The following is a 10,702-nucleotide window of genomic DNA, read 5'->3' on the forward strand; positions in this document are numbered from 1 at the left end:
TTGTGGGTGATATGCGGTGCTCATATCGAGATGAGTTCCCATTGCCTTGTGGAGTGATTGCCAAAAGCGCGATGTGAACCTACTGTCCCTATCCGAGATGATAGATTTTGGCACTCCATGGAGTCTTACGATTTCTCGTAGGTACAAACGTGTCAGTCTCTCCATCTTGTAGGATTCTTTGATTGGCAGGAAATGGGCAGATTTCGTTAGTCAGTCGATTATTACCCATATGGTGTCCAGTCCGTCCGACGTCTTGGGCAGCCTGGTTACGAAATCCATAGAAATCCCCTCCCATTTCCACTCAGGGATTGCCGGTTGCTGTAACAATCCTGAAGGTTTCTGGTACTCCACCTTTATTTTGGCGCACGTAAGGCACTTACCAACATAGGTCGCGATTTCCGCCTTCATGTTAGGCCACCAATATAGTTGTTTAATGTCCAAATACATCTTGTCCGAAACCGGGATGAATGGAGTATCGTGTCTTGTGGGCTTCCTTCATAACGACCTCCCTAAATCCTCTGATTTTTGGGACCCAAATACGGTTCATGAAGTAGTATACCCCATTTTCCCTTGCTTCTAGGTTCTTTTCCATCCCGCGCAATGCCTCGTTAATTCTATTTTCCGCTTTCATAGCCTCTGACTGGACTGATGCAATTTGAGTGGCCAGATGGGATTGAATGGTTATCGAGTGTGTTTTCGTACGGCGATTTGAGTACTCCTTCCGACTTAATGCATCAGCTACCACGTTGGCGTTGCCTGGGTGGTACTTGATCTCGCATTCGTAGTCGTTTAGCAATTCCACCCATCTTCGTTGTCTCATGTCCAGCTCCTTCTGATTCAAGATGTGCTGGAGGCTCTTGTGGTCCGTGAAGATGGTGCACTTTGTACCGTACAGGTAGTGCCTCCAAATTTTCAGAGCGAAGACCACAGGCTCCCAGTTCTAGGTCATGGGTCGTGTAATTTACTTCGTGCGTCTTTAGTTGGCGGGACGCATATGCTATCACTCTTCCACGTTGCATGAGAACGCAACCTAAGCCCTGATTCGACGCGTCACAGTAGACTACAAAATCTTCCGTTCCTTCAGGTAGAGATAGTACAGGAGTGCTACAGAGAGCTTGCTTCAAGGTTCGAAACGCAATCTCTTGTCGGTCTGTCCACTTGAATGGCACGCCCTTTTGCGTAAGCAAGGTAAGCGGCTTGGCGATCTTAGAGAAGTTTTGGATGAATCTCCTATAGTAGCCTGCTAGGCCTAAGAACTGACGAATTTCTGTGGGTGTAGTCGGAGTTGCCCATCCTTCCACAGCTTTGACCTTAGAGGGATCCACATGAATTCCGTCTTGGCTAACTACGTGACCTAGGAAATTCACACTCCGGAGCCAGAACTCGCACTTGGAGAGTTTGGCGTAAAGCTTTTCCGTTCGCAGAGTTTCTAGGACTTGTCGGAGATGTTGGCCATGCTCCTCTTTGCTTCGAGAATAGACGAGGATGTCATCGATAAACACAATGACGAAGTTGTCAAGGAACGGTTGACAGATTCGATTAATTAGGTCCATAAATGCGGCAGGTGCATTTGTTAGACCGAAGGGCATTACGACAAATTCATAATGTCCGTAGCGGGTTCGGAAAGCGGTTTTAGAAATATCCTCTTCCCGGACTTTGAGTTGGTGGTATCCGGACCGTAGATCTATTTTAGAAAAATAACTTGCTCCTTGGAGCTAGTCGAATAGATCATCGATTCGTGGGAGTGGGTAGCGGTTTTTAACATTGAGTTTATTTAACTCTCTGTAATCGATGCACATTCTAAAAAATCCGTCCTTCTTTTTGACAAAGAGCACCGGAGCTCCCCATGGCGAGTAGCTAGGTCGGATAAATCCCTTGTCCAGAAGCTCACTGAGTTGGCTGGACAATTCCTGCATTTCAGCAGGAGCCAACCGATATGGTGATTTAGCGAGAGGAGTTGCTCCTGGAACGAGGTCGATTCGGAACTAAACCTGTCTCTCTGGGGGTATTCCTGGAAGATTTTCAGGAAACACGTCTGGAAATTCACACGCTACCGGAATATCTTGGATGTTAGTTTCTTCTTTGGTCTTGTCCACTATGTGAGCCAAGAACGCCAAATTGTTCTTTCGCAGATGTTTTTGTGCCTTGATGCACGAGATGAGACGAAGATTCGTACTGGGTTTGTCTCCGTAAATTACTAGGGTTTCGTGATTTGGGAGACGAAGGCGAACGGCCTTCTCGTGGCACATAATCTCAGCATGGTGGGGGCTTAACCAATCCATGCCGATAATCACATCGAAGCTCCTAATTGATACTGGCATTAGGTCTATTCGAAAGACATGTTGGTTAAGGGTTAGGGTACATCCGATGTAGATCTCCCCAGTGGATTCGGTTTTCCCATTGGCCATTTCCACCGTATAGGTTTCATTTAGCTTCTGGGGTTGTTGTTTTAATAAATGTTTAAACTTCTCGCTTACGAAACTTCGCTCCGCTCCGGTGTCAAATAAGATGCATGCATAAGTGACGCTATTTCGACAGCATAACGGCTCTATGAGTAGTGTAGTCACTTAAACATAGAGCCGGAGTACATAACATAGTTCCTAATGGCCTACTATGATAAGTCTATCCCTAACCGCGATGAGCTGCGTCTGGAGGTGGTGCCGAAGATGTGGATGCTCCCTGAAGACGAGCCACCAAGCGTTCTACGTCCTGAAGTCGAGACTCCCACCTTACCTACCTCATGTGAAACTCCCGAAGGACGTCACGCGTCTCCTGTTCCGCACGCTCGACCCTAGTCCACAACTGGCGTACTTGATCAGTAGTGGCCTGAGCAAGGTCGCCGGTGTCCCGTAATCGTCTCACCATAACCGGTAGAGCTCGATCGGCCGGTCCTCCGTCCCTCAGGTCAAAGAACTCACGTGACATGCCAAACGGGGGTCGCTGTCCCTGATGTCTGCTCCATCTCCAAAGATCAATGCCCCAAGGAGGGGTAGATCCAGTGGCGCCCACACGATAAGCAGGCACCCTGATTGGGTAAGGGGGGTTGATGACCTCGGACTCTGCGTCCGAATCACCCCCTTCGCTCTCATCGGGCTCCTCTTCGAAATGCTCTTCGTCTTTTTCGGGTTCGGCAGGCTCGCCCTCGACTTCTGCCTTCGGTTCCCCGTCAGATTCCTCTTCGGGGTCTTCCTCAGGTTCCTCTTCAGGCTCTTCCTCAGGCTCCTCCTCCTCTAGCCACCCGTTGTTTCCCTGATTAGGGAAATATGGGTCTCCAGGGTGATGAAAACCAGCCATGCTGTCTGCGCGAGTATGTAAATATGCTAACATTATTCCTAGGGTGCTATGACTATTATACAGACTAAGCGAACATTCTCTTTTTGGTGATAAAGGGTATAGTTTTAGGTTCCCTAGCTATCCCGATCTCATCAAGACGTGTGTTAGTTTTACTTTGGAGAGAATGTAGTTGATCAGGTTACATTCACTCCTTGGTACCACTAAGAACAGTCCCGAATTAACCGAGATACCAGCATTATTGTGTTTGATTCGGCGTTAGGTTCTTATTCCTAATGGAAGCAAGCGTGTTTTATTTACTTGTTTTGTCCAGAGTTATGTTAGTCCCTCTTTTTGGTTTATAGTTGCATATCAATGTGTGGCTCGACATGCTAGTTCACTATAAACAAAGCTCTGATACCAACCTGTCACACCCCCGAACCAGGCGGCGGAAACGTTCGGGGGCTGTCGTGACTCAATTGAATACCATAACATTGAATATATATGAAACGTAACAACATTCGACACCATGCATTAATATAGTACAACCAGTAGAGTTTACATGAAGTACATTGTTTAAACATTACATTCCCAAAATTAAATTGTTCGATTCATACATAAATAAACTGCAAGCCATCACTGAATATGATTTCCTTTGATTCACTGGTTCCCTGAGAATACAAGTATTTTGAAAAACGTCAACATGTGAAATGTTGGTGAGTTCATAAGCGGTATTTGAAGAAAAACAATGTTTTGTATCGTTTGAGAACCACCAGAAAATCCTATATTTTCTGAAAAGAAAAGCTTTTGAAAACGTTTGTGAAGATCCATAGGTATGCTTGTTTGTTTCTATACTTGTAAAAAAAAATTGTTCATTAAAGTTGTATGCATTTCGAATCCGTATGTATTGAAAAGCCCTAGGAAAACCCGATGTTTTCCTAATTCCTTGAATTCCATGAAGTTACATTGAAACCATCGCATAGCGTGTAGTGTCAGTCCCAGGCGACGTTGGATTATTTTTGAGCATGATTATTTGCTACAAACACGCATTACACAAACGACCAGTTTATAGCTATACTAACGATCCCGTAGGCGTCGTCCGTACTAATCACGTTATCCAACCGCCCTGACTATGTGTAGTCCCACATCCGAAGAGAAAGAGGGCACGAAGACCTCGATGACTCCATTAACCGGTTAGGGATAAAAAAAATGTACGAGGGGTCCCAGACCCGCCTCGCATGAAATGTAGACTTTACTAGCAATACCAAAGGACCCTTGGGGACCAGTAGTATACAAGCCATTGAAAGTCCTTTTACGTTGTGTTAGATCGGTAAAACCCAACACTTCGTAAGATAGAGGTTTTCGGGCCTTAAGATCAGGTCATTGGGCTAGCTAGGCCCAACAAACAAGATTTTACACTTTTGGGGCCCAAAGATGGTACGTAGACGTCTGTGCACACTCGCATGTATATTGAATTCCCAAACGTTACTTGTATGAATCGTAGTGTGGTAGTGTCGTCGTGTTAGTAGTTTCGGATTTTATTTGTTCTAGACCGAACCAATTCGTTTAACAACGACTTTTGGTATTGTAGTGTATTGTATTTCGTCGATAGTCGCGGTGCCATCATTTGATCAAATTGCGTGTATTGAATTAGCCTTGGAAGTTTTCTGTTTTCAGCCCCTCATTGTTTGTAAAATTTACTTTTTCAACCCTTTAATTAAATAACTTTCCGGTTTGATCCTTAAATCATTTTTCTTGACATTTTAACACCAAAAATTATTGAAATTGATATTTTTCAGCATATTTTTCAATGAAAACAGTTTTAGTCCCTGAAATTGCAGTTTTCTCGGTAATAGCCCTTCTTTTTCGCAACTTTGACAATTTTGGCCCAAATTGTAAATTTTTTGCAACTTTGGTCCTTTTTAAATTTAAAAAGCATTTTAAACCTTTGGAAAGGACTTGAAACACTTGTAGTCCACTGTTTTACAGAAAAATACAGTTTTGGCCCTCCAAAACAGAAAATCTCGCATAATGGGCCTCATTGGGCCGAAAATGTCATTTTTAGCCCATTAAGCTTGAAATTTATGTTTTTAATCCTCCAAAAGAGTATATTTCCAGAAATTGTTTTATTGAAACTGTTTTAACACACCTCATCCATCAGAATTCGTGATATGTCAATTTGGGCCCTTAACTTTGTATTTTTCACATTTTAGGTCCAAAAATTGTGTTTTTAGCCCAAAGAAATTGTTACTAAGCCATTTAGCTTTTCTAAAAGTGTGTCTCGTTTGTATAGTAATCTCTTGTAAGAATGCTCACTTGCTATGAAAAAGTTATAAGTTATATAGTACCAATATAAACATATACACATATATAACCACATTTTTCATTTCCAAGAATATGATGTTATCGCGAAATATTTTGCATACGAAAGTTTCCCTATAATAGTTATAAATCACATGTGATTCCATTGATAAAATGTATAGTGAAACTTTATATAAATAACACACGATAATAATCGTGTGTTTTACTTGTATTCCCCCCTTAAAAGCATACAAAAGTATTTATTAAACATTTAAAAGTGTGGATTGTAGGGGTATGAACTCACTTGAAAGTTTGTGGAAATCGAGATGGAAACCGAGCAGAATTTCTTCTCGGGAAACGGATTTTTCGCGGGATTCTCGGGAATCTCGGGAGTAAAAACGACCTTCGGGACTTGAGCAAAATGACCGGGGCTTCGGGTTAGCACGGGCACGGAAAACGAGGCACAACGCAAGAAAAATGAGAGAAAATGAGCAAGTTTCCCGGGAACCCTCGCATCCCTTTTATAGGGGCTGAGAGGCCTCGATACGCGGGGCGTACTCGTGCGTCATGCGTGACCGAGTCCTCGACTGCCTCGGCTTCGGACGGGACGGGTCAGGCATAGCCTCACATAGGGGCGACGTGGACGAACCGGATCCTAGGCCTCGAGTACGCGGGGCGCACGCCTGTACGCGCCGCGTAATTCGGATAGGTTTGCTGACTCCTCCTTCGGATAATACTAAGCTTTAATAATAAAATTTATATTTTATTTATTTAATAAACTTCTAAAATTCATATCTTGTACATACAAACTCCGTTTTTGATGTTCTTTATATCCACGCGTAGGTGAGACTACGCTCTACAACTTTCATTTAGATTCCGTCGGCAAATTTCGAAATTATTTTTATTATTTACTATTAAAATGTCGCGTTTAAGAAAATTTCGTTAGAAATCCATAACTTCTTTATCTGACGTCAGTTTTTGCCATACTTTTTACCGCTGAAATACCATTGTCGAGACCTTCAATTCTCGTTTAGGTCATTCCGGCCAAAAGTCGCTCGATCTCCGATCCGAGTTTTTAGCTGTCTGTTGCTAAGCCGAACTTGGAAAAATCATAACTTCAATATACGAAGCCGGATTTGGGCATTCTTTTTACGTACGATCACGGCTTAATGACATTAAACATAGTAGGTAATTAAATAGAAACTTTTTGGACATTTTATTATCAAAGTTAATTTCATTAACTCAAAAGTGGTTACAATACTTGACTTTTTAGGCCATTACAAAGAGTTGAAATATCGGGTTGTCACATCATCCCCCCGTTAGAGGGAATTTCGTCCCGAAATTTAAAGTAGTAAAGATACTAGTGGATCAGAGAAAAAGATGAGGGTACTTTTGTTTCATCTGATCTTCGCGTTCCCATGTGAATTCAGGCCCCCGCTTGGCGTTCCAGCGAACCTTCACGATGGGTATGCGACTTTGTTTCATTTGTTTGACCTCTCGGTCCATGATTTCTACCGGTTCTTTCACAAAGTTGAGGCTCTCGTTGATCTCGATCTCGTCGAGTGGAATAACAAGAGTCTCATCGGACAGACACTTTTTCAAGTTCGAGACATGGAACGTTGGATGTATGTTACTAAGCTCATGCGGTAAGTTAAGTTTGTAAGCCATAGGGCCGATTCTGGGAAGAATCCCGAAAGGCCCTACGTCTCTTGGATTTAGTTTCCCACGCTTTCCAAAGCGTATTAAACCCTTCCATGGTGAGACCTTCAATAAAACGTGGTCTCCTACCTGGAATTCCAAAGGTTTCCTCCTTTGGCCAGCTTAGCTTTTCTGTCGGTCTCTAGAGGCTTTCAATCGTTCACAAATCTGAACGATCTTCTCTGTCGTTTCTCGTATGATTTCCGGACCGGTGAAAGTGCTTTCAGGTACTCGTCCTTTAGCTAACTGGGTGTTGCCAACTTCAGTCCAGCACAGAGGGGACCTGCACTTTCAACCATAGAGGGCTTCAAACGGAGCAACCTTTATGCTTGTATGATAACTATTGTTGTATGAAAATTCGACAAGCCCATGCCTTTCTAAAGTCAATCACACAGGCTCTCAGCATATCTTCTAAAGTTTGTATCGTTCTCTCACTTGCCCGTCTGTTTGTGGGTGGTAGGCTGTACTCATGTCTAGCCTAGTCCCCAGGGAACTTTGTAGTGACTGCCAGAATCTTGAAGTGAATCTACTATCTCTATCGGAGATAATGGATATCGGAACACCATGCACTCGCATTACTTCCCTTATGTAAGTTCTTGTAAGCTTTTCCATTTTGTTAGTCTCCTTGATGGGTAGGACATGCGCGGATTTGGTCAATCTGTCGACGATGACCCATATGGTATCGAGTCCACCCGTTGTCTTGGGTAACTTGGTTATGAAGTCCATAGTAATCCGTTCCCATTTCCATTCTGGTATCTCTGGTTGTTGTAGTAATCCTGATGGTTTTTGATACTCGACCTTAACCTTAGCGCAAGTAAGGCATTTACTTACGAAGGTAGCAATTTCTGCTTTCATGTTAGGCCACCAGTACAATTTCTTAAGATCCAGATACCTTTTATATGAACCTGGGTGAACGAAATACCTCGTGTTGTGTGCTTCTGTCATGACTACGTCTCTGAAACCACCATGTTTCGCTGTCCAGATTCGGTCCATGAGATAATAAGCTCCGCCACCCTTGATTTCTAGATTCTTTTCCATTCCTCTCAGGGATTCACCCGACACATTTTCAGGTTGCAAAGCTTCCATTTGTGCCTCCTTGATTTGTGTGGATAAGTGGGAATGGATAGTCATAGTCAGAGATCTGACCCTCCGACCGGTGTATTCTTTTCGACTGAGGGCGTCAGCTACCACGTTAGCCTTGCCAGGATGATAACGAATTTCACATTCGTAGTCATTTGGTAACTCAATCCATCGTCGTTGTCGCATGTTGAGTTCCTTCTGATCGAAAATGTGTTGAAGACTCTTGTGATCGGTGAATATAGTACTCTTCGTTCTGTATAAGTAGTGTCTCCAGATCTTTAGAGAAAATACCACTGCCCCTAACTCAAGATCGTGTGTCGTATAGTTCACTTCATGTGTCTTAAGCTGTCAGGAGGCATAAGAAATAACTTTCCCTCTCTGCATAAGAACACAACCAAGTCCTTGGTTTGATGCATCGCAATACACTACGAAATCTTCTATCCCTTCGGGGAGGGATAGTATCGGTGCGGTGCACAAGGCCTGTTTCAGTGTTTGGAACGCCTTCTCTTGTTTCGCTTCCCAGTCAAAGGCCACACCTTTCTGGGTTAATGTAGTAAGAGGTTTCGCAATGCTAGAGAAGTTCTTTATGAATCTGCGATAGTAGCCAGCGAGACCTAGAAATTGACGAATCTCTGTAGGTGTCTTTGGTGCCGACCAGGTCTCGATAGCCTTAATTTTGGAGGGGTCCACGTGTATCCCCTTCTCGCTAACAACGTGGCCCAAAAATTCGACTCTCCGAATCCAAAATTCGCATTTAGAGAACTTCGCATAGAGCTTCTCCGATCGCAAGGTTTCTAAGACTTTTGGTAGGTGCTGACTATGCTCTTCCTTACTTCGGGAGTAGATAAGTATATCATCGATGAAGACGATGACGAACTGATCCAAGTAAGGACGGCACACTCTATTCATTAGGTCCATGAATACTGCTGGAGCGTTGGTTAATCCGAACGGCATTACTACAAACTCATAGTGTCCGTAACGGGTTCGGAAAGCTGTCTTGGGAATATCCTCCTCTAGTACTCGTAATTGGTGATATCCGGATTGTAGGTCTATCTTTGAGAAGTAGTTTGCTCCTTGAAGTTGATCCAATAGGTCGTCAATGCGGGGTAGAGGATAACGATTTTTGACAGTAAGTTTGTTCAGTTCTCTGTAGTCAATACACATACGGAACGATCCGTCTTTCTTCTTTACGAACAAGACCGGTGCTCCCCAAGGTGAGAAACTTGGTCTAATAAAACCTTTTTGATGGAGTTCGTTAAGCTGACTGGAAAGTTCTTGCATCTCTGCTGGTGCCAGACGATAAGGCGATTTCGCTACTGAGGTAGCCCCTGGAACTAAATCGATTATGAACTCGACTTGGCGTTGTGGTGGTAATCATGGTAATTCTTCGGGAAAGATATCGGGAAAGTCGCGTACTTCTGGAATGTTCTTGATGTCCTTCTGTTCCTGACTTGTATCGACGATGTGAGCAAGGAATGCTTGACACTCCTTCCGTAAACACTTTCGAGCCTGGATGCACAAAATGATGCGAAGGTTTGTACTTGATTTGTCTCCGTAAATCACTAATGTCTCATCATTAGGGAGATTAAGACGAACTGCTTTCTCAAAGCACATGATGTCCGCGCGAAGAAGACTTAACCAATCCATTCCGACTATGACGTCGAAACTTTTAATTTGGACTGGCATGAGGTTGATTGGGAAAGAATGACCGTCTATAGTGAATGATTTTTCTAACTTTCTAGGTGTACGTTTAAGTAAGTGAATAAAGTTTTGACTCACGAAGCTTCTCTCCGCTCCACTATCGAATAGTATGCATGCATATGAATTATCGAGAAGGAACGTACCAGCAACTACAGTTGCATCAGCTACAGCTTCATCGTGTCCTATAGCCAAAACTCATCCCACACCGCCGGTGCCTGCTGCCTTTGGGCAGTTCCTCTTGTAGTGGCCCGCCTCGCCACAACTGTAGCAAGTTTGGCCTACACTAGCATTGGGAACTTGAGTGATCGGCTTTGCGGGATCCTTGCAGAAATGGACAGTGTGTCCCTTTCTGTTGCAGTTGGCGCTCTGCATTTCCCGACAAGGTCCATGGTGGTGGTAAGCGCATTTTGTGCACTTTGGGAGGTTACCCCCATAAGTCTTTGTTGGGTAGGTATTTGTAGGAACGGTAGTAGGTAAAGTGGCAGCATTTACTGAAACCAGTTGTTTCTTCGCGGATTCTTGGGAAGACCCACCCTTCCCTTTATTCCATACTCCCTTCATATTGTTGTTGTTGTTGTTGTTGTTGTTGTTTCTGTTCTGTGGTTCTAGTGTAGAAACTGTTGAGTTCTTATGACCTCCGTAGTCAACAAGA

This window comes from Lactuca serriola, chromosome 9 (assembly GCF_051521515.1).
Source record: "Lactuca serriola cultivar US96UC23 chromosome 9, Lser_US96UC23_V15, whole genome shotgun sequence".
NCBI classification, from domain to species: Eukaryota; Viridiplantae; Streptophyta; class Magnoliopsida; order Asterales; family Asteraceae; genus Lactuca; species Lactuca serriola.